The sequence below is a fragment of the Hyla sarda genome, chromosome 3 (genome assembly GCF_029499605.1).
Source record: "Hyla sarda isolate aHylSar1 chromosome 3, aHylSar1.hap1, whole genome shotgun sequence".
Classification (NCBI taxonomy): Eukaryota; Metazoa; Chordata; class Amphibia; order Anura; family Hylidae; genus Hyla; species Hyla sarda.
In genome coordinates this window covers 385,645,571-385,671,398 of record NC_079191.1, presented here as the reverse complement: position 1 = coordinate 385,671,398, position 25,828 = coordinate 385,645,571, and the positions used below count along the sequence as shown (strand labels likewise).

The 25,828-nt window shown below is 40.9% G+C and overlaps 1 long non-coding RNA gene across 1 annotated transcript in view; it reads right to left on the bottom strand.

Annotated features, from left to right (window-relative positions):
• Positions 1–282: 282 nt before the first annotated feature.
• The window catches only part of LOC130362850 (uncharacterized), a 51,520-nt gene continuing 25,974 nt past the window's right edge, over positions 283–25,828 (bottom strand). Inside the window, exons 4-5 of the long non-coding RNA XR_008891594.1 lie at positions 24,838–24,967; positions 283–1,200 (exon numbers count right to left, since the gene is read on the bottom strand). This is a non-coding gene — a long non-coding RNA (uncharacterized LOC130362850). The remainder of the gene's footprint in view (positions 1,201–24,837; positions 24,968–25,828) is intronic.

The following is a 25,828-nucleotide window of genomic DNA, read 5'->3' as shown; positions in this document are numbered from 1 at the left end:
ATTTCCATATTTACCAGACTCGGAATGAACATACGAATACATACACCAGACTCATTTGCATATAAATGAGGCAATTATACTTTACTACAGATGACATATCTTATTGTCAGTTTGTCATCGATTTAAACAAAGACATGTTTGGCCTGATAGAATGATTTAAAGCAAATCCTATTAGTGTTAAGATGCTGATAGATAAGAATTAAGTAGTTTCATATATCTTTATTCAACATTAGTCATCCAAAAAGTTAAACACAATGACAGATTTACATGCCCTACTCCCTCTTTTATATGTATTTGTAGGAGATAAAACTTGTCAGCTAATATGTAAGGTGATGCTCATGTTTGGGCCTTATATCTGATGTATAAAAAAGTAAACAAGAGATTCCGATGGGTAAAAACATTTAATAAAAGATGGATGTTTCTATTACCTGTATTGTAAGAATGTAAGATATGTTAATGTATATACACATACAGGTTATGAGGGGCCAGGGGTAGACTGAGAGGTCAGGCATTTGGGCACTGCCCAAGGGCCCGGGCCAAGTGGGGGCTCACTGCCATCATGTTAATTTTCTTATTTTTTTTTTTCAATTACTGGGGCAAGGCTGCCTGTCTGAACATAGGCATGCATATACTATACTCTATTTCCTGTCTAGGTGAGTGAGTGTCGGCTTTAAGAGATGTGCAGGAATCTGTGCATGTGAGTAGACCATAAAATATATTTGCTTTAGAATAATATTAATATAATATAATATTATATAGTGATGGATATTAATGGAAACATTGAAACTGGCCAATAATAACTAAATTAAGGTTCTTAAAAACAAACAGAAAAAAACTTTTTTTTTTTTTAAATATATCAAAGAAAAAACAAAAAACACTACCCAACTCTTTAATACACATACTCCTCTGACCCAGCAGAGATGACCTAGTGGTTCCCTTGCCCCTTACAGTATTAGTTTAATGGCTGCCAGTGATGCTAAGTTTACTGACATCCCCAGGCTGGTTTAGAGTCAGATAAGTTTTTTCCTTTATGCTTCTTTATACAATTTTTACATACAGATGCAGATACATTTTGTGCTTTTGTTAATTAATTTGTAGAACTCTCAATACAATGATATAGTAATTGCATAATACTCAAGATAGAATTGTATAATCCAGTAGAGCAGCCTTCTCATCTTTCTTGAATTCCTACAATTACTCCTAAAATAAATAAAATAAAACAAAAGAGAGAGAAAGATAAAGAATGGTTGTGCTCTGGTCATATACTGCAGTGATAGAATGCACTTGCCACAACAGCTTTTTACACACAGACAAGACAACAATTCATACTAAAATGAAATGAAATATTTATCGGACATGAAGCCATCTCTTCGGAGGAAATGAATCTTTGTGGTGCGCTGAAAAGCTTGATCTTCAAACGTCATGAATGCTGATTTTAATGACTGAGTGAAAGCTCAGGAAATTTTGGCTGAATTTTGGATAAAGATGACAGCAAAGGGTCTCAGGTTGCACAAAGCAGACGGGAGGATTAAACCAACAAAGCCAAGTCAATGCTCTAAAGTTTCAAAAGGATAATCTTTATAATGGTGATTCACACTCAGACAAGGGTGACTATTACTGATTCTGTCAGGTTCCCTATATTTATCTTATAGCGTCAGATTTATATCGTCTTTAATTAACCGATAAAAGGGCTCCTGAAAAAATGCAGAACACGAGTCGGATCCTCATGGTACACACAAGTCAAGTCTCAAGCTCGAAAAATATCATGGGATTTATTGGTGACAGGATACAGAATAAAAATCAAGTCCCTCCTGTTGTTTAAGGATCCAGAGAGGGTGACTGCCATATGTTCAATGATACAAAGGGGGCAAGAATGACAGTACAAAAGAGAAGACCGCTATAACCTTTCCAATATGTCAAAGATGCTGAGAAAATATTTTTATCAAGGTAACAATATGTATTTGCAAACAATAAAATGTGAATGATACAAACAATAAGTATCAAAGGTAATAATTTCCTATTTTATTCACATTAAATACAAATTATTCTCAGTGAATACAAAATGATTATCACCTTTATTGCTTCAAAACATTACAAATTCAGTCATAAGGACAAATTATTACTCATTTTTTATTTATTTTTTAAACGTCTGATTATGTATTTCTGATTACTAGTACATAGGGTTTCGTCTTATTGGCTCCATAAGCACCTGAATTGCAGCGCACAGCAATTTACTATGCAAAGTGCACACACAAAAAAAAAATGTGGTTTGTTCAGGAAGGGATGTGGCTTATATGGAAAAGGCGTGGTCTGCACATGTGCCACAATTGCACCAAAAGGTTGCCCAGTTAATAATTGGGCTATAATGAATGGACCGTGCAAACATAGACATCTGAAGTCTGACTGTCTAAATTTACACCGTCTAAGAATTAGACAATATTAGTAAATTCCTCCATTGACCCATTGATCAATGTTTCTTTTCTTCATTTCACTCTTGAACCCCTTAAGGACCAGGGATTTTTCCGTTTTTGTATTTTAGTTTTTTGCTCCTTACCTTTAAAAAATCATAACTCTTTAAATTTTGCACCTAAAAATACATATGATGGCTTATTGTTTGCACCACCAATTCTATTTTGTAATGACATCAGTGATTTTACCCAAAAATCTACAGCGAAACGGGAAAAAAAATCATTGTGAGACAAAATTGAAAAAAAAACAAGCCATTTTATAACTTTTGGGGGCTTCCGTTTCTGCACAGTAAATTTTTTGGTAAAAATGACACATTCCCTTCATTCTGTAGGTCCATACGGTTAAAATGATACCCAACTTATATAGGTTTGATTTTGTCGTACTTCTGGAAAAAATCATAACTACATGCAGGAAAATGTATACGTTTAAAATTGTCATCTTCTGACCCCTATAACTTTTTTATTTTTCCGTGTATGGGGCGGTATGACGGCAAATTTTTTGCGCCGTAATCTGAAGTTTTTTGTGGTACCATTTTTGTATTGATCAGACTTATTGATTGCGTTTTATTCTTTTTTACATGATATAAAAAGTGACCAAAAATACACTATTCTGGACTGTGCAATTTTTCATTGTCCGTGCGGTTTAATTAATGATATATTTTTATAGTTCGGACATTTATGCATGCGGGGATACCACATATGTTTAATTTTATTTATACAGGTTTTTTTTTTAAATGGGAAAAGGGGGGTGATTCAAACTTTTAATAGGGAAGGGGTTAAATGATCTTTATTCACTTTTTTTTCACTTTTTTTTTGCAATTTTATAGCTCCCATAGGGAGCTATAACACTGCACACACTGATCTTTTACATTGTTCAATGCTTTCTCATAGGAAACCAGTGATCAATGATTCTGCCGCTTGACTGCTCATGCCTGGATCTCAGGCACTGAGCAGTCATTCGGCGATCGGACACCAGGAGGCAAGGTAGGAGACCCTCCTCCTGTCCCAGAGCTGTTCGGGATGCCGCGATTACACCGCAGCGATCCCGAACAGCTCCCTGGGCTAACAGGCATGGTTTTACTTTCACTTTAGACATGGCGTTCAACTTTGAACACCGCATCTAAAGGGTTAATAGCGCGCCGCACTGCAATCGCGCGATTAGCCACGGGTCCCGGCCATTGTTAGAGGCCGGGCCCGACCCGCTATGACGCGGGGCCAACGTTACGTCATGGGTCCTTAACAGATTAAAACTAAGCATTTTAAAGGGGTTGTTCATGATCAGAAAAACATGCTTTCACATGGCCCCACTTGTTCATAGGATGTATCTGGTATTGCAGTCATGGGTTGTGTACGGTATTACATTAATGTGAATAGAAATTTCTAATTTTTTGTCATTTTCTGTACACTGTATGCCTCACCCCTAAGTGTGTGCAGCTGCTCAGAATCATGTGGCAATCCCAAGTGAATTGCTGGTTATACCGTCGGCTTCAGCTGGGATGGGTGCTCTGAGCCAAGCTGAACAGATATGAACAGTGAGGCATACAGTGTATGTGAATGTACAGGAGTAGGCATTCCCGCCTTTGACAGAAGTCCCTGCTCCCTGCAGCCTATGCTATCTGTCTAGGGCACCAAGGACGGTTTGTACAGGAGTAGGGAGTAAGGAGAATGTCTGTAGCCAGCCAGAGATAGTAATCTCTATGTTAACTAAATAGCACAAGGCCTGGTTGCTCAGTGTACATTTGCAGGGACTCCTGTCTTTTGAAGTCTGAATTTGGCTGTTAAATCTAAATTAAATTTAATGGGCAAATTGAGTGAATCCTTACAAGGCTTCGGAGGTTTGCTAATTTCTAGCCCAATCATACACCATATGTGGGCATGTGTGGTGCTGTTTATAAAAAAAAAAAAAAAAAAAAAAAAGCCATGTTTTTCTTAACCTTTAAAGTTTACCTATAAAGGCATGTCAGTTTGGAGAAAAATACATTATATCTTTTGTGTCTTAGAGAGTTTTCAGGTATCTTGAAATACTATTTATTGCTTGACGGTAAGAATGGAATATCTTACGACCTTCTGTCTGGAATATGGGGTCATTTATGTTACGACTTAATCCCCCTATTTTTTTTTTTTTTTTAGGTTTAATTTTTTTATTATTCCTCCAGTCCTATGTTTGAGCCAATTCAGATCCTTCATGTTGCTCAACTTACTGACGCAGAATAAGAGACACATGAATAATTAATTATGTAGCTCATTTAACAGGAGACAAAGCTTGATGAATTCCATCCTACCGGAGCTCTGTCTGGGTTTGGTTAAGGTCTCTGATTTTTGCTGACAAGTATTATCCTTATTTAGGGTACATTAATTCTGAATCCTGTTCCTTCCATCATATTCCGAAACAACAGAAAGAAAAATTAAAAGAATATATGAACGGAACGAGTTGCCCAGGTAATTGAACGAATCCCTTCAAAGCAGAAAGACTGGAAGTTTTTATTTGGGGTTTCTACGCTCTTCGGTATACAACGTGATTTAGGATGTGAGTTAAGAGGGTTTTCGTCTTTTCTATTTTTTTTAAGAATCATATTCCAGATTGGGATGTAGTTAGATGACAAAAGGAACAAAGTTGGTAGCTTTAAGGAGTAATGGACTGATGAAAAAATTTCCACTTAATGAATCAGAAAGCTTAAGTTGTTTATAGAAAGATCAATCATTTTAACCTTATTAGAAATCCAGATGGAAGCAAACCTGGATGATGTACAGAATCTAGAACACAATATGATATAAGGGGATTGCATGAGAGCAGTTTTGGAATTCAACTACTTCAGCTTAGTAATAAAGTGCGGAGAGAAACTTGAAGGAGACACCAAATAGTACTAACTGGGATTTGTATCTCGAAAAGTACATTACCAATTCAAAAATAGAAAAATATTTATGAAGTGTTAAAAGCATCATAGGCAGAAGGGCTCTTACTTTTATTTGCAAGAAGCAGTTGTTTTTGCCTATGTCATGCACTCCTACCATCACTAGTTGTATAGCACCATTTGTTTTATTCCAGCACAGCTGCCTCTATGCGTTTAATTACTGTAACTGAGTCATGTGATCACAAGTCTGACCCACAGAAAATCACAGCACTTAATGCAGTGTTTTCCAAACAGTGTGTTAAGAAGCATAACGTGAGTTGCAGTTTTGAAACAGCTAGAGACACACTGCTTGGAAAATACTGACTTAATGGGTCAGAGGAAGTGGCCTGTCCTGGGTCAACCGGCCTGTGAGCTACAGGATGACATCACCGCTCCTGCTAGATCTCATATACATCTCATATACATACCGTGAATCTCTTGTTTTGTACCCTTAACTCCATTAAAGAGGTATTGACTCATCTGCAGGATAAATCTCAGGTTTTAGTTCTCAGAACAGTTATGGATGGAGGTGATGGCACTGGTGGAGTTTGGCATGATTGGAAAGAGAGCCAAGTAATCACCAGGAGAGCAATCAGTATACAAATGCCTCGGAAAAAGAGGCAGGAGCAAAGTCAGCAACAGGAGCAGGCCAGAAGTAGCACTACAGGTACTAAGCAAAATATCCAAAAGTCTAGGCCGCAATTGCATTAGGAGTAGCCGGGAGTGAGGACCAGGAGTCATACCACAAATACAAGCGACAAGGCCACAGCATAGTAGGGATTGCCAGGAGTCAGGACCATGAGTTATTACTCATAAAGGCATAAGTGTAGTCAGGAAATAAAGCCAAAATCAGGATCAAGAAGACAGGAAGGCGTAACCTAATCATGAGACAATATGAGAGTGATTCCCCTGTAAAAGGTCACTAGTCCTTATGTCAACTTGGCAACCTGGTGCCCTTGTACAAAGCAGAAGTTTGCATAGTCATGGGAGGAAAAAGAAGCCAGAGAAAAAGGAAAAGAAGTATCCAGTTGCCTAGCAACTGAAAGCAAATTTTGAGCTGCAACTTTTTGGGTCCATCACTTATAGCTTAAGAAGATGCAGTAGTTAGGGAAACAGATGATGAAAAAAAAATAAAAAAAACAACTCAGAAGAATTTGCTATGAGCTATGACACAGAGAACTCTAAGGTCATGTACACACATCGGAATTTCTGAGCCAGATTCCACATTGGAATTCGGCACAGAGATTCCCCTGCAGCGTCCCGTTGAATTCAATGGGATTCTGCTGCACTGTACACACGGTGGAATTTCTGTGCCAGATGTTTCCAGTATGGAAATTCTGAACTCCACACGGAACATGTAACGGCACATTTCCATGCTGTCCTTGTGCTGGCATGTTTATGCCAACGCCCACAGTTTGCAGAATATCTGCATAAAGATTATTTGTGCGGACATTCCATAGTGTGAACATAGCCAAGAAACTCTAAGCCTGGGTTCACACGACAGAATTTCCTCACCGCCATGGTTTTTGCATAGGAAAACAGAGTGAGGAAATTCTGTCGTATAAACCCAGCCAAAGGCCATGCTCATACGGCCGATTCCTTGCCCGGAAAACACGGCGTACATTCTGCACATTTAAATGTTCCTGCTGTGTGCACAGCAGAATCCTAATGAAATCAATGGAACTCTGCTGCAGGGGAGTGTCCGAGCAGAATATTTCTGCGGAATTCCACTTGAAAATTCTGATGTGTGAACATAGCCTATGGATGATTCGTCTAGAAATTTAAAGCCTCCAGTTGAATTATGACAGTAACTATTATTTAACATAATAAATACCAAGACCCATAGACTTGCATTATGGTTCCATAGACTCTAGGTCCCATAGATAGGCTTTATGACACTGTCTCAGGCACAGGGAACAGAGCCAGGAGAGAATGCACTTGGTACACCCTTCCCCCGACCTATTCTAGTGATAGGTTGGGGTCAGTTTGAGACCCAATCAATTAAAACTTTGATAAATATCATGTAATGTCCGTTTGTCTGTGTTTTGCATTTTTCTGCTTTGGGGTCCTGTTCAGACTTTAGGTTTGTGTTTATTCTTCCTGGTTTGGGAAGAGTTAACCCTTCAGCACTGGGAGGATATATAAGGCCTCTTCAGGTGCTGTTCTGGGCTGGATATTACACCTGTTACTTTGACCATGTTTGCATTATGTTCACTGTGTCTGTTTGAGCACATGTATCCTGAGTTTTAACCAAGGTTACCTGTCCTGTCTAATATCTAGATTTTAGCTTGCTTTGTTTTAGTACCTTTGTCGGGTTTAAGTATTCCTGTATTGTTTGTTCTACATATGCTTTGTTTCATAGTCCGTGTTCACACTGTGTGTTTGTCAGTCCTGTTTTGACCCTGTTTGATCCTGGATCTCCTATGATAGAATCCTGTTCTGAGCCTCCTGCTATCCGTCTATCTAGGAGTGAGTTAGCCTTGTGTCTGTACCCGTGTTTGCTTGTAGTTAGAATTTTTGTTTCCTTTTAGGCCAGTATCCTGATCACTTTATGGAGAGTGCCCGCTAGCTAGGAGTCTATTAGTATTGTTGTCCCTCCTTGATTGGAGTGGGGTGTCTAGTGTGTTCCTTGTTCTGAGTCCAGTGTGAACAGCGCCCTTGCTTTCCTGACCCGTTTAGTGTTCAGACATTCTGTTACCTGTTCATCCCCTACATCTCCTGGTTTTGTCCCCTACATCTCCTGGTTTTGTCCCCTACATCTCCTGGTTTGGTCTACTATATATTTATCCTCATATCTAGTCTTGTTCTTATTATCTTATCTGCCGTTAATGTTGATCATGGTTATTGAACTGCTTGTTAGTATGCTATATCCTGTCTTTATATGTTTGTTGCTTTGTAGCATTCCTGTTATGATCCCGACTTGTTTCCCAACATGTACAGTTTGTTTTGTTGACTTTGGCGCCCATGCACTTTAGCGCAGGAAGGGACCGGTGCTCAGTTGTCATTCACCGCTAGGGTGTCTAGGCAAGTAGGCAGGGTCAGCTTAGGCTGTCTTAAGGACAGCTTTAGGGCTCACTAGCTCCCTGCTCCCTGCAGCCCCCCATTCATGACATATCAAAAGTTTATGTAGCTGTCTGAAGACAGAATGCAAAAAGTTTGTATTGGAAAGAAAGCACTGATTATACAATGTTTATCTTTTTTTTCTTCTTTAAATAAGTTCCAGTATAAAAGCATTACATGGAATATTAGATTAATACTCCCCGACCTACGATGGCCCCCGACATACGATAATTTCAACATACCTCTGAGAGGCCATCGCATGTTGAAGGCAGCATCAACATACAATGCTTTTGGATGTCGGAGCCATCGCATAAATGGCTATCCGGCAGCGCAGACTGCTTCAGCTGCCGCCGGATAGCCGTTTAAGGTGCCCCGTGTGGTCCGGTGACGATCACTTACATGTCCCCGGTGCTCCGGACCATCCTCTTCGGGATCCCCTGCATCGCCGTCGCTCTCCATCGTTGTCACCACATCGCCGCGCACGCCGTCCCGTCATCCAATAGGAGTGGTGTGCGTAGCAACGTGATGACGGCAATAAGGAACGACGATCCTGGGCAGCGGAGAAGTCTGGTGCGGTGGGGACACCACGAGGACGCGGCGACAGCGATGGACGGCGGCATCCAGGGCAGCGGTGATGGTCCGGAGCGGCGGGGATAAGTGAGTATACCTTCCTATATTTAACATTGCACGGATCCCTCAACATACGATGGTTTCAACAATAGATGGTTCATTTGGAACGAATTACCATAGTATGTTGAGGGAACACTGTATAACATCTCCTTGAATTTAGTTATATAATAAAACTGTGTCTATATGACAAGATTATTTTCCCCTCTATTTCCCATCCGAAAGTATTGCAGACATTCCACAAATCTGCATACAGAGGAGAACCAGACAGTGCCAGGAGGAAATGAAAGGACATGGTGCTGAACGCTTCTGCCCCTTTGTTTTAGCGATAGGTGGAGGTCTCAGCATCCAGACCTCCCTTGATGTAAATTTCTGACATTTCACTATGACATGTCAGAAATTTCTTAAAACAATAGTTGCCCTTCAACAATCAAATTGCTTTTAATCAATGTCATTTTGGAAACTACAGCCTAGTATGCAAGTGTGGTTTTGTAGCTGCATCTGCCACAACAGACAATTCTGCTCTTATGATGAATTCTTAAAGGGGTTCTCCAAGTTAGCTAAATCAAAAAACATCCAGCCTGCTGTGTGTGTAAAATAACAAACTACACTATTCTCACCCAGCCCAGTCCAATGCCGATGCTCTGCCCTGGTGCCTCTGCTTGCTTACTCCAATGACAACCTCCCAGCTCTCCTGTTGGTGTTTTGAACCTACTACAGCCAATTGTTGAGGTTGAAATGTGTTCGGAAAGTGATCTTCAGAGCCAGGAGAAAATGACATCAGAAAAATAGCACCAGTGTTGGACTGGGAGAGACTGGGAGAGATGAGTATGGTGTAGTTTATTTTATTTGCACAATGGTCTATAAATAGTTTTTTTTTTTCTTGAAATCTATATATCCCTTTAAAGGGGTATTCCAGCCACAGACATCCTTTTGATAGGCGATAAGATATCTATGGCCAGAATGCCCCTTTAACATGACCTGTAAGTAAACAATGAAGATTTCAACAAAGAAAACAATCATTCAAACAAATCCTAAAAACCATGAGATATTGATACAATAGAAAATAGCATAATTCTTAATATTAAAACAAATAACTTTATTTACTTTAAAATAATTACTTTTTATTTAAGATTGGTTTCTCTTTAAAACAAACTAAAATGAATCAGGATGTATTTGTATCTCATATAAGTTTTATAAAATACAAGCAGCTTTGAAAAATTCTTCATGGTAATACTCTTTAGAATAACGGTAAAGCATACTTTGGCACTCATACAGTTTTATTATACAGAGCTCTACTCTCCTGTAGGCTGTCTATAAAATATGATGCGGCATATATATATATGCAGCACAATAAGCATATAATAACTATAATAAAGAAAAAAGATTGTGTTTACTTTGTATTATGACAATAGCGTTCTCCTGCCACTAAATCTATATCTGCCATCTCAAGCCATAATCTATGAATATTTTAACACATGTGTACTCGGTGGGGTGTATTATCATACTGATATAAATAGAATTAATGAGCAGTCAACCTGCCACATGTCCTAACATATGACGGGGTAGCTACAGCGAGGGAGAGTTTTTTTTTCTGTTTTCCATTAAGGTTTGCTTCTAGATCTTGATCATTTCCAAGCTGTAACCCAGCTATTGTTTAAATGTGGAGAACAGGTCTCTTCTCAAGTAATTATTTGCAACATTACCATACTCAAACACAGCAGAAATCACAAAAAGGAGGAAAAGGACAAAATCCTTGAGCACTCCTTGACTATAAAGGACATGAAGTGTTGGAATTGACAGCATGATGTGTTGCGGCTGTAGACGTCTTACAGAATGGCAGCGTACAGTGAATAAGGACCCTGGTATGGTTTTCGTTACTCCGTCGCTAAGTGCCAGAGCAGGCAAGGTTTCATTTATCAGTGAAGCTTGAAAGACACACCGAAGCTGCCAGATTAGGACATGATCTTGCCAAAAAATGTGGTGGAAATAGTCACATAAAAGTTTTCAAGGGGGGGGGGGGGGCTGTTGGGATCTATCAACTGGCGTGGGCCTGTTAAATAGCGGGCGCTGATTATACAGTCATGGCCGTAAATGTTGGCACCCCTGAAATTTTTCAAGAAAATGAAGTATTTCTCACAGGAAAGGATTGCAGTAACACATGTTTTGCTATACACATGTTTATTCCCTTTGTGTTTATTGGAATTAAACCAAGAAAGGGAGGAAAAAAAGCAAATTGGACATAATGTCACACCAAACTCCAAAAATGTGCTGGACAAAATTATTGGCACCCTTAACTTAATATTTGGTTGCACTCCCTTGGGAAAAAATTACTGAAATCAGTCGCTTCCTATGACCATCAATAAGCTTCTTACTCCTCTCAGCCGGAATGTTGGACCACTCTTCCTTTGCAAACTGCTCCAGGTCTCTCTTATTGGAAGGGCGCCTTTTCCCAACAGCTATCTTAAGATCTCTCCACAGGTGTTCAATGGGATTTAGATCTGGACTCATCGCTGGCCACTTCAGAACTCTCCAACAGCTTTGTTGCCATCCATTTCTGGGTGCTTTTTTACATATGTTTGGGGTCATTGTCCTGCTGGAAGACACAAGATCTTGGACGCAAACCCAGCTTTGTGACACTGGGCTGTACAGTGCAACCAAAAATCCATTGATAATCCTCAGATTTCATGATCTTGCACACATTCAAGGCACCCAGTCCCAGAGGCAGCAAAACAACCCCAAAACATCATTGAACCTCCACCATATTTCACTGTAGGTACTGTGTTCTTTTCTTTGTAGGCCTCATTAAATTTTTGGTAAACAGTAGAATGATGTGCTTTATCTTGGTCTCATCTGTCCACAAGACGATTTCTCAGAAGGATTTTGGCTTAATCAAGTTCATTTTAGCAAAATGCAGTCTTGCTTTTTTATGTCTCTGTGTCAGCAGTGGGGTCCTCCTTGGTCTCCTGCCATAGCGTTTCATTTAAATGTTGATGGATAATTTGCGATGGCACTGATGCTTCCAGAGCCTGCAGGACAGTATCCTGTGTTGACACCTTTCATCAATTTTTCTCTTCTGTCCATGCCCAGGGAGATTAGCTACAGTGCCATGGGTAGCAAACTTCTTGATAAATGTGGACAAAGGCAAATCTAGATTTCTGGAGATGGACTTGTAGCCTTGAGATTGTTGATATTTTTCCACAAATTTGGTTCTCAAGTCCTCAGACTGTTCTCTTCTCCTTTTTCTGTTGTCCATGCTTAGTGTGGCACACACAGACACACAATGCAAAGATGAAGTGAACTTCTCTTCTTTTTATCTGCTTTCAGGTGTAATTTTTATATTGCCAACACCTGTTACTTGCCCTAGGTGAGTTTGATGGAGCATCACATGGTTGAAACAATCTCATTCATCCACAATTTTGAAAAGAGGACAATAATTTTGTCCAGCCCATTTTTGGAGTTTGGTGTGATATTATGTCCAATTAGCTTTTTTCCCTCCCTTTTTTGGTTTAGTTCCAATACACACAAAGGGAATAAACATGTGTATACAGAAACATGTGTTACTGCAATCCTTTTCTGTGAGAAATACTTAATTTTCTTGAAAAATGTCAGGGGTGTCAACATTTACGGCCATGACTGTATATTGCATATTGATTTGCACCACAGTTAACACCTAGTTTTGCAGTATTTTTATAGGTTGTCTGGGCTGGCTTCCTCATTTATCTTGCTTTGCACTTGGCTTCATTTGCAGATTTGCTGGTTGGTGCGTTGAATTTATTATAGTTGAACAAATGTACCCCAGTGACCAGCTATCAAAGGAATGTGTGTGAGCTTTTCACCGTTATTTTCACCATGCAGGGGTGCAAATTTATGAATTGACGTCCACCACGTCTCAGACGTCTCAGAAACTGGGAAAACACACACTTGCGTAAAAGGTTTCGCACTGTACAAAAATTTGTGCTTAAGATAAATCACCCCTAGATTTTAATTAAAGTGGTATTCCAAAAAGCACCATTTTTTTTTTTTATTTTGCTGGGGGTCCTGTAAAAATAAAAAGGACACCATGCTCACCTGTCCTGATCCCCTGCTGCTGCCTTTACTATGGCTCCCGATACCTGCTGCTCTTAGCTTTTTCCTGGTCCTTGTGACGTATTGTTCCCACAGGGACTGCCCCCTCAGTCAACCACTGCCATCACCAGGGCCGTCTTTAACGCGGGGCAAAAGGGGCAGCTGCTCTGGGCCCTGTCATTCCTGGGGGCCCAAAGCAGTTAGCCTTTTGCCCCACGCTAAAGCAGCTAGTGCAGGGCCTGTTATAAAGCAGTGGCGTCTCCAGGGAGGGGCCAGAGGGGGCCGGTGCCCCATTACATCATGCTGTGCCCCCCTCATGTGCCTCCCAATAGAAAGCTGTTTTTCCTGCAGTAAAACGGACAGGTTATTTTTATTCTTCAGGTCAGTACGATTACCATAACCAATTTCTATAGTTTTTTAAAATTATTTACTAGTTTAAACAAATGGGTATGCTTAAAATGTTTCTGATCCCTGTAACTGTTTTATTAAGCTGTGTTGGAATAGTTTTTTTGCTCCATGTCATTTTGGGAACAATTTGGCATACATGAGAATTTTTCATCACTTTAAATTTTTTTTTCTGGGATGTGACACTGTGTGGGATCAATAGGTACAGTATATATTTTAAGAGCTCTTACAGGAAAACACGTCAGGCGCTGGGACCTATGCATACGTCCCATAGCGGGAAGGGGTTAATAGCTGGCAACTAATTGTTAAAAGCTGTGTGTGGTTTACATTTTTAAGGAAATAGTGACAAAAGGGGCCAAAATAAAGCATAATTTGCAGCACCGCAACTCTTTTTTTTTCTGATATGGAATGGGAGGTAATATTGACAGCCTTTTAGTCCCAGTCTCGCCCTGTCCAAGCTGCTTCCTTTTTAGTCATCCACTACCTCGCAGCGTCTATCAGGTGCGGGCCCATCTGCACGGTAACTGCTTTCCCTCTAACCTCCTAAATGGACACTGTGTGAGGGTGTTTTTCGGAAATACCTTCCGCCAGTCAACTCCAAAGTCAGTGTCTGGTGTCAATCAGTGTGCAATGAAAGACATGATGAACTATGTAACAACAGGGAGTGACAAGGCCTTCCCACTTATGCCCCCTGCCCCCCTAGTTGCCCCCGCAAAATATGAAAGCTGGAGACGCCACCATTCTAAAGCCGCGCTGCGGCCTTTAAAACAGTGAGCCTGCAGCCGGGACTGATGGGGAATGTCGCACAAGGGACATTGCTCCACAGACCCGCGCAGGAGGACGTCAGCAATGTCGCACCTCAGTCCCTGCTGCTGCAGGAAAGAAAAAACCACAGATGGCCAGGTGAGTGTGTCTATAAATGTATCTGTCTGTGGTGTGTCGGTCGGAGGTGGGGGGGGGGGGGGGTAGTGTGCTGTCTAACCTCAGGTGACAAGTAGGTGCTGGGTACTATTACAGGTTAAAGGAGTAGTCCAGTGGTGATTCAGTGGTGAGCAACTTATCCCCTATCCTAAGGATAGGGGATTAGTTGCAGATCGCGGGGAGTCCGACCGCTGGGGCCCCCTGCGATCTCCTGTACGGAGCCCCGACAGCCCGCTGAAAGGGGGCGTGTCGACCTCCGCACGAGGCGGCGGCCGACACGCCCACTCAATACAACTCTATGGCAGAGCCGAAGCGCTGCCTTCGGCAATCTCCGGCTCTGCCATAGAGATGTATTGAGGGGGCGTGTCGGCCGCCGCCTCGTGCGGGGGTCGACACCCACTATCTCGGCGGAGAGCCGGGGCCACGTACAGAGAGATCGCAGGGGGCCCCAGCGGTCGGACCCCCCGCGATCTCAAACTTATCCCCTATCCTTAGGATCGGGGATAAGTTTTTCACCCCTGGACTACCCCTTTAAGCTAAGGAACTGTTTGCTAACCAGCTGTTTGTGTTTACATTATTATAGGTTTTTCAGACAAGTCTAAGATCTGTGTGTGTTTGTTTTTTGTCGGGGAGGTTGGGATGAGGTATTGAGATTGACTGTGCGTTTGTGTGTGTGTGGGAGGGGGGGGGGGGTATTCTGGTGGTATTCTGTGCCACCAGAATACTATGGGCTGTGTCTAAACGGGATTGTATTATGGCTGTTAATAGGTTGATAATTGTCCCATGTTATAGTCCCAGCTAACAAATGTTCATAAATATACACAGTAACCCCAATGGGTAACTGATCCCATGCTACATGAGATGAAAACAAAAAAAAGAACCAAATGCGTTCACGGATCAAAGATTAACTTTATTGATTACAAAAGATGCTTAAAAAACACACACATAGGCCCTCATTTACTATTGCAAACCCGACATGTTTTGTTGGATTGTGTGCCAGATTCTGTCGCATTGCGCCAGAAATTCTGTCTGCGCCAGTATTTGCGCCAGAATAAAAAAAAAAAAAAAAGACTGACTCTATATTTTGCTAAGAAAAACCCCGAAAAAGGGGCATGGCTTCTGGGGAAAGGGGGCGTGGTCTCAGGACAGGGGCTTGTTCCTGACATTTTCCCAAAAACCCAACATATTTACTAAGGTTTCCACATAAAATGTGGTGGATTTGAGCTGAGGAAAACCTGACAGATCAGAGCATGTGTAAAAAAAAAGCAAAGTGTAGGGAAAGTGGAAAATGTAGGGAAACCTTAGTAAATACCGTGGAAAATAAATTGTAGGGAATTAAAACCCACAAAGAAACCTACACAACACTCTTAGTAAATAAGGGCCATTGTGTGTAATAGAGTACAATAGCAATAAAAAAAAAGGTCCAAATGGGCCAGAACAAAAGGCGGTGGCTTAAAGTCAATGATACATATGCATTACATGATAAAGTGCAAGGGAAAGCATGTTAAAGTCTAACCCTACAGCTTGGGACAAAGCCCAAGTAAGAAATTCTACACAAGGAGAGATATTAAGTACTCCAAATACATATAAGTGAACAATAGTACATGTAAAACCACAGTGGGAAGGAGTATACCTGAGTAGCCACACGCTGTACCCGACGTTTCGCTTACTGCTTCATCTGGGGCGTGGTCTAAGACACTCCCGCTCCTCCTTTTATATTCCCAGAGACCAATCGAATCAGATCTCCCTGAGCCCAGGTCATAATACTGCGCCCCACATGTGGGTGGTGAAATCATGACGCACACCTATCTATGTATATGGCCCATAAGCGCGCGGTAAATGCCTACCTTGTGTATAAACAATACCAGGTCCATGTGCGGCATCGCTGATGGCGGTAACAGTGCCTTCGCACAGGAAGAACGTCACTCGCATCACGGCCCAAGCCCAGCCCACGAAGCGACGCGCAGGGGACATCCTTTTTTGGTGAAAAATCCCCAAATTTCATGAAAATTTAGAAAATTTTGCATTTTTCTAACTTTGAAGCTCTCTACTGGTAAGGAAAATGGATATTCACAATACATTTTATTTTTTATTCACAAATACAATATGTCCACTTTATGTTGGCATCATAAAATTGACATATTTTTGCTTTTTGAAAAAATTAGAGGGCTTCAAAGTAGAGCAGCAATTTTCAAAAAATTCATGAAAATTGCTAAATCTGAAGGGACAGATGTTACAGAACTACAACTCCCAGCATGCCTGGGCAGTCCAGGCATGCTGAGAGATGTAGTTTGGCAACATCTGGAGGGCTACTGTTTGGGCATCACTGTAACAGTGGTCTCCAAACTGTGACCCTCCAGATGTTGCAAAACTACAACTCCCAGCATGCCCAGACAGCCTTTGGCTGTCTGGGCATGCTTGGATTTGCAGTTTGGCCTTCCTAGTGGTTGCCACAGTAAAGATCGTTTTACTCTCACTTTCAATTCACCCCCCCACCGTCGCTTCCCTACCTGATTCAGTATCCAGCAATCTCCAGCGAAGATCCGGGGTCCCCAGGCATCTTCTCCTGCAGGTACCGGCCTCCATCTTCTTCCCACGATCCCCTCGACATCCAGGGGTGGGCAGAATGGGGGTTGCCATGGCAACCCCCTGTCCTGCGCTGCCATTGGTCAGAACTCAGTTCTGACTAATGGCAGGGGATAGGAGGAGATCTCAGCACTGTGACCTCACTCCAATCCCTTAGGCTGATCGGGGCTGTCATTGACAACTCCGATCATCCCTATTTTCCGGATGATCGGGTCACCAGGGACCCGATCAGCCCGGAATTGGAGAAAATCGCATGTCTGAATTGACATGCGATTTTCTCTGATCGCTGACATGGGGGGGGGGGGGTCTCAGGATCCCCCTGGGCGATGTGCCGGGGTGCCTGCTGAATGATTTTAGCAGGCTTCCCGATCCGGTCCCCAACCGGCTAGCAGTGGGGACCAGAATTCCCACGGGCGTATCCATACGCCCTGCGTCCTTAAGGACTCGGGATGAAAGCGTATGGATACGCCCTGCGTCCTTAACAGATTAAGGACCCAGGGCATACCAGGACCCACGGCGTGGCCCTGCATCATAGCGGGTCGGGCCCTGCCTCTAACAACGGCCGGGACCCGTGGCTAATAGCGCGTGACACAAATCCTGGTGCCGCGTGCTATTAACCCTTTAGACGTGGCGTTCAAAGTTGATCGCTGCATCTAAAGTGAAACTAAACTGCTGCCGGTTAGCTCAGGGGGCTGTTCGGGATCGCCGTGGCGAAATTGCGGCATCCTGAACAGCTGTAGGACACAAGGAGGGTCCTGCTACCTGCCTCCTGGTGTCTGATCGCTGAATGACTTCTCAGTGCCTGAGATCCAGGCATGAGCAGTCAAGTGGCAGAATCATTGATCTATGTTATCCTATGGGCTAACAAAGATAAATGTAAAAGATCAGTGTGAGCAGTGTCGTAGCCCCCTATGGGGGCTACAACATTGCAAAAAAAGATCATTTAACCCCTTCCCTAATAAAAATGTTAATCCTTTTCCCATTTAAAAAAAAAAAAACTGTGTAAATAAAAATAAACATATGTGGTATTGCCGTGCGGAAATGTCTGAATTATAAAAATATATTGTTAATTAAACCGCACGGTCAATGGTGTACGCGCAAAAGCGCAAACAAATTCCCAAAACTCCAAATTAGCTTATTTTTGGTCACTTTTTATATCATGAAAAAATGTATAAAAAGTGATCAAGAAGTACAATCAATACAAAAATGGTACCACTAAAAACTTCAGATCATGGTGCCAAAAAATAATCCCTCATACAGCCCCATACGCAGAAAAATAAAAAGTTATAGGGGTCAGAAGATGACAATTTTAAACTTACACATTTTCCTGCATGCAGTTATGATTTTTTTCAGAACTACGACAAAATCAAACCTACATAAGTAGGGTATGATTTTAATTGTATGGACCTACAGAATAAAGAGAAGGTGTCATTTTTACCGAAAAATGTACTGTGTAGAAACGGAAGCCCCCAAAACTTACAAAATTGCATTTTTTCTTCAATTTTGTTGCACAATGATTTTTTTTTTCATTTCACCGTAGATTTTTGGGTAAAATGACTGATGTCATTACAAAGTAGAATTGCTGGCACAAAAAGTAAGCCATCATATGGATTTTTAGGTGCCAAATTTAAAGAATTATGATTTTTTAAAGGTAAGGAGGAAAAAACAAAAGTGCAAAAACGGAAACCCCCCAGGTCCTTAACCCCTTAACGACGAAGGACGTATATGTACGTCCTCCGCCGGCTGCCGCGATATGCCGCGGGGTCACGCGGTGTCTCCGCATCATATTGGGTCGATCCCGGCGGCTATCAACGGCCGGGACCCGCGGCTAATACAGGACATCACCGATCACGATGATGCCCTGTATTAACCCTTCAGACGCGGCGAACAAAGCTGACCGCCGCGTCTGAAATTAAAGTGAAAGTAACCCGGCTGCTCAGTCGGGCTGATCGGGACCGCCGCGGTGAAATCGCGGAGTCCCGAACAGCTTACAGGACACCGGGAGGGCCCTTACCTGCCTCCTCGGTGTCCAATCGATGAAGGACTGCTCCGTGCCTGAGATCCCGGCAGGAGCAGTCAACCGATAACACTGATCACAGGCGTGTTAATACACGCCAGTGATCAGCATGAGAGATCAGTGTGTGCAGTGTTATAGGTCCCTATGGGAGCTATAACACTGCAAAAAAAAAGTTGTGTTAATAAAAGTCATTTAACCCCTTCCCTAATAAAATTGAATCACCCCCCTTTTCCCATAAAAAAAAAATAAAACAGTGTAAATAAAAATAAACATATGTGGTATCGCTGCGTGCGTAAATGTCCAAACTATAAACATATATCATTAATTAAACCGCACGGTCAATGGCGTACACGTAGAAAAATTCCAAATTCCAAAAAAAGCGTATTTTTGGTCACTTTTTATACCATTAAAAAATGAATAAAAAGTGATCAAAAAGTCTGATCAAAACAAAAATGGCCCCAATAAAAATAAGTCCTCATACCGCCCTGTACGTGGAAAAATAAAAAAGTTATAGAGGTCAAAAGAGGACATTTTTAAACGTATAAATTTTCCTGCATGTAGTTATGATTTTTTTCCGAAGTACGACAATATCTAACCTATATAAGTAGGGTATCATTTTAACCGTATGGACCTACAGAATAATTATAAGGTGTAATTTTTACAGAAATATGCACTGCGTAGAAACGGAAGCCCCCAAATTTACAAAATGGTGTTTTTTCTTTGATTTTGTCACACAATGATTTTGTTTCCCGTTTCGCCGTGAATTTTTGGGTTAAATGACTAATGTCCTGCAAAGTAGAATTGTTGACACAAAAAACAAGCCATAATGTGGATTTTTAGGTGGAAAGTTAAAAGGGTTATGATTTTTAAAAGGTAAGGAGGAAAAAATGAAAGTGCAAAAACTGAAAAACCCTGCGTCCTTAAGGGGTTAAGGGGTTAAAGGGGAACTCCGGTGGAAAAAAAAGTTTTCAAATCAACTGGTGCAAGAAAGTTAAACAGATTTGTAAATCCCTTCTATTTAAAAATCTTATTCCTTCCAGTACTTATTAGCTGCTGTATACTTCAGATATACTACAGAGAAATGAGTAACGTTCTTTCAAGCCTGACAACAGTGCTCTCTGCTGAGACCTCTGTCCGTGTCAGGAACTGTCCAGAGCAGGAAAGGTTTTCTATGGGGATATGATTCTAATTTGGACAGATCCTGACATGGACAGAGGTATCAGCAGAGAGCACTGTTGTTTGACAGAAAAGAAATTCACAAATTTCTCTGTTTTATACAGCAGCTGATAAGTACTGCAAGGATTAAGATTTTTTAATAGAAATCATTTACAAATCTGTTTAACTTTCAGGCAACAGTTGATTTGAAAACATTTGTTTTCTACTTGTTTCCACCGGAGTTCCCCTTTAAGGTGTATAGCAGTCTCCTGACTCTCAACCAACAGATGTCTGGCATGTTGGATTTTTTCCTGGAAGGAATAAGCTGACACAAGAGCAGTCTGGCTGCAGCTTACACCTCTTCTTTGCTATTGATAACATATAATTGTTCATGTGTATGGGGATGTCTATAGAGATAACTGTCAGCCGACAGTCATTAAAAAGTATAGCTGCCTTAAATGTTCACTTTCTCTGCAGTGCCTCCACTGTGGAAAGTAAGAATTACACAGTGGCCATTTGAGTCAATGGGTTTTATATGTAATGCAAGACAGGAAAGGTCCTCCAACGTGAAAGACACTCTTTCTAACCACTCAATTCTGACCAAGATAGAAGGATTCTGAACTTTGTAAACTAGTTTGATGAATTAAAGGAAGACGTGTCTCAGGGTGGAATTTTGGGCACACAGACCGGTTGAACCTATTCTTCCTCATTACCAAATAAAGGTGAAGGGTGGTCCCAAAAAAGACCCTGACCCAATAAGACCACAAGCAAAAGCATTTAAGGGGCTATTTTAGAGGACATTTCCACTAATATTAAACTTAGATCTGCAAGACTGCTATTTCATCTCTCTGAGAGCAATAAACTTTTTTGTACTTATGCTAATAGCATTGCAGTATAAATACTGGTGACAAGGGAATAAAATTGATATAACCACATTAAGACAAATTTGTATTTCTTACAAAAGATAAAGAAATTAGTTACATTATCCACTTTATCTTCTTTTATTTTAATTGACATAATTTTAGAGCTACAAACCCTTTAAAACCTTGTATGCATTTCAGCTGCATACTCATCTAATTTTACTTGCAATGACAGAACTCTAGAGATAATGTATGTCCTTACTTCCCGTCAGGAATGTCATTTTGTCCAGAAATCTGTGCCAACTCACTGGTAGTAATGGTGTCATTTCACATCTTCCAGACATTTAAAATTTACTTAAAAAGGGTCTTGGCCAAAGTTAAAAACTCTGTTTTTTTACTTGACAATAAAGATTAGTTTTATAGGGTGATATAATTCATAAAAATATGTGTGAATCATAATGTATTGCATGCATTTCTTATGTATATTGTATGTATTTCGTAATGTCCTACCCACTTTCTGTAAATTTCCTTTACTGACTACAGAAAAGAACAAAATTATTCAAAACCCATAGCATACATACCATGGAGAGCACTTTAGCTATATGTTTGAGGACCAGGTGAAGGTTGGTCTGCAATATCTTTGAGGACTAGGTTGCTCAGGTTGGTTTTGTTTCGCCTCAAGGTGTTGAAGGGAGCAATTTTTTTCTACATGACGAAAAGGGAATTCTCAGTTGAATACAACATATTGGACCCCCACAAATAAGAAGACCAAAGGGACATTCAGCATTTCGGTGCTACCAGCAAACAGCAATGAAGTTTCATTCAAGTGCTCCATTCATGCTCTTGTCGTCTCCTATTTATATGGTGTCACTGTAAAGGAAAATTCAATGCACATCCAGTGAAGGGACAAGTGCAGACCTGAATCTTGCCCCAACAACAATCCCAGCCTACTTGGACGATCCGCCCTAAGTGGTGGCCCCCAACTTGGCAATGGTCCCTACACTCACCAAGTGCATGGTATGTCAGAGAAGTCAGACAGGCCAGGTAAGCGTCATGCCGGTTAAATAGGCATCAATTCAGCAGACAAGGGGTTAATCCAAAACAAGCCTCAAAACCTAGAGGGGAGCGTAGTACAGAATAAGAAAGCCGAAAGTCAGGGCAAGCAAGCGTCAAACCAGTACAAATTCAGGAAGTGAAGGCAGCATCATATCATAAGCAGAGGTTGGGTCACAGCAGGTCAGGTATAAAGGGTATACAAGGGTCAAGAACACTGGTGATGGGTAAGAACCTTAATGACAGGCGATGGATGCAAATATATATCTAGGACAAGTATATATCTATGATCATTTATTGAATCTGCCTGATATGAGATGGTCAGCTGAAAAAATATATTCAAAAGGTTTTCTCATCAGTTTAAAATATAAAACAAAACTCAACTAAATAGAAAACCTGCAAGACTGCAAAAATCAGAACTAATGGAAAGGTATGTGGACTTCTATGATTCATAGACTTAGAACCTGATTTATAAGTCGTACAGACAAAATAGGCTCAACAAACGATTTGTTTACAAGCCATGGTTATTGCGAAACTTGCTACTATATTTTTATGTGGGCCAAACACTATGACTGTAGGGAAATATATCACTGCATAAATTACACTGATAAAAAAGAATTATGAGAACAGAAGAACCCAAAGTAAGATTTTGGAACAGGAATTTTGGTTATCGGTTTTCTGAAGGTCACAGAAAAGTCACACACTTTTTATAAATTGTATAGTATAGGGATAATATGGAACAGTTTCTAATGTCAGTCTGAACCTGGGAACCACAAAATAACATAAAACTGTACTACTGCAGAGTATTGCTTGATGGACGATCAGTGGGACCCACATAACCCTTAGAAACAAAAAAAAAGAGTACTGCAAAAAATGTTTATGTACTTGGACAACATCCCCAGCACATTAATTTCAAAGTCTCATTCAGGTCATTTTTCCTCCCCTTTTTAACATTATTACATATACAGATGTAGCAGAGCTGACTTTGTCATTAAACTGTCTTGAGTACTGTGATATTTCAGTAGGATTACTTGTATCCCCAAGGACAATTGCAAATAACAATCCTTATACAAAAACTAATTGTGCCCTATAACAGGCTAAATTCTTCTATATTGACTAATGTTATCTGCTACATCTGTTTAAGTTTATTGTATGTTGACTGAATAGTTATACTCTTAAACCTCATGTTAATTGTAAAACTATTTGGAGTACATGTATCACAATTGTTTTATCAAAATCGGTCTAAATGTTGTGCTTATTAGTTAGTCTGATCATCTTGGTGATACAGAGAACAAAACGATCTCTTGCCAGCAATAGGATTAGATAATACAACCTTGGCTGTGTGCTGCCACCACCAGGGTGAGCTTAGTAAAGATCTGTTAATATAGCTTGTAATGGTGGCGGTCCATTCCTGCCAGCATGCTGAGCTTCCAAGTGGGCATTTCCAATGGGTTGCCGGTTTGTGCTTCCTCACATCATAGTGGTCTGTGTTCTTTAGCTCTGTCCAAATCCTTTCTTCACCTTTTACTTACGATTATTGGGTATATCTGGAAGCTTCCCCTTTCTTTACCTGCCTGAGGAAAAGATTCCTAGTGTTCCAGCAAGGGTGTTCCAGTGCATTTGTTTTTGTCACAGTGTATGCCCCTGACTTGCTGCTTTAACTCCTGTCCTTGCCTGCTAATTTGTACTATCTTTCATCTCCTTTTTCTGACCTTGGCTTGATTCTGACTTTAAACCTGTTCTGCTTGCCCCTGGCCATGTCTATATGCTACCAGCCCAAGTCCTTGGCTTGTTTTCTGGACTCAACTTTGCGTAGCCCCTCGGTACATTTCACTGGTGTTTCTTGGTCCTCAAGTCTAGCTGCCACTTATACTGGGACTACTCTCAGAGGAAAAAACTTGGTAGTCCACTGTAGCAGAATTCAGTTCCCCATGCGGGGGTGGAGGGGGAAAGCCAGGAGGCTACTTAGACAACTCCCTCGGGAGTACTTGAACCGGTTAGGTGGCAATGTGGGTCACGCCATTGATCTTTACACAGCTTTCATTCAATGCAATAACAAACTCAATAGTAAATTTCTTATGAACTCAAGAGCCAAGGGGGCATTCCCAGCATGCAAGTTCCCAGGGTTAGCCCATCTAATCTTTTTCACAACTCATCTAATTGTATTCACCTCCTACATGCTTGCTAAGAGGGTGAGTAGGTTTATTTAACAGAAGATGGACTTGCTAATCTTGGGCTCTTGTCATGCTAGGCCACACACCTGGGCACTAGAACCTAATTAATATATGTACAAAAGGCTTATGGAAAGAACTGTGGAATAAAAAATAAAAGAAAGAATTTCTTGCAATCCTGATAAAAAAACTCTGTGTAGCCATAGACTTATTTACACCCATGTTATTTTGCTGACAGGTCCACTTTAAGAAATTGGAGAATGTGTGTCTAAATATTATAGCAAGCGGACACAGTTGGGGACAGAAAATGATGTGAACAGTGATAATCTGTGTCCAGCACTTTGGAATATGTTGGGGCTACATAAAACAATAGGTAAAAAAATTTACGTTTTTGTATTGTAAACAGTTTTACATACTGTCATAACATATATTTTCCAAGGTATTTATCAAAAATATTTACAGCAAGGCAAATACACTCTTTCCATGATTTGTTAGTACGCATAACAACATAACATGATAGACTGCTAACTATAATTGGGGAGAACATTTACTTACATTTAATGATAGAGTATCAGGTTGCACTTGACTGTCTCAGAAATGACAGATGAAATATGAAGAGTAATTACAGATAAGGAAACAAGAGGAGGATGCTGAAGGTAGAATGGTTCAGCTGGCTGCTTCATAGCTAGGAGGAGGAAGAAATGAGATTGTGACTTTGATTAAATATTTTAAGACTACAGTGAGAACGTATCACAGGGTGCGAAGAGTTCACAACTAAGGAAAGCATGTAAGAGGAATGAGAAGGAAACTAAGAATCATAGTAGACATGTTAGTAATGATAATAAAACAATGACAGTAGATGGATAACATTAGCAGTGCTTTCTACCAATGATATGAAAGTGCATTTGACTCTATGAAACTATTACAGTGGCAAGGGTCATGTTGGCTTTGGCTATATCTAGGAAGATTGGTCTTTATTCATCTAAAAATAAAAGATTAGCTTATGTCTGGGATCAACTTATACAAGAGAATTGCATAAATAACATCTCTCTCATATTGTGTTATCATTGGAGATACTCCATTTACTTCTATGAGGGTACCAAAAACTTGGCCTTGTAGAAGGGTACATAAGGTTTCCAGTGGTTATGGTAGCCATTGACATATGCTAAGGAAAAAATGTGGGTTTATTAGGGATCACAGGACTACTTTTTTATTTTGTTCAATCTTCTCAGTGTGGTGGCCCAGTACGGGAGCTGTTACCCCGTACCCTTGCTGCCCTGTCAGGCAGCATCCCTGCAGTCTCCCCTGGCCCCCCTGCATCTGTTCTACTGTAATTGTATATTATCCCCTATGTATATAAGAATATTGTATCTTTAAAGGTGTACTCTGGCCCTAAGACATCTTATCCCCTTTGCAAATGATAGGGGATAAGATGTCTGATCGCGGGGATCCCGCCGCTAGGGACCCCCACAATCTAGCATGCAGCCCCCACCTGTGAGCACTGCAAGAAGCGCTGGAGGCTCCAAGTCGTATGCCTTCCGACCAC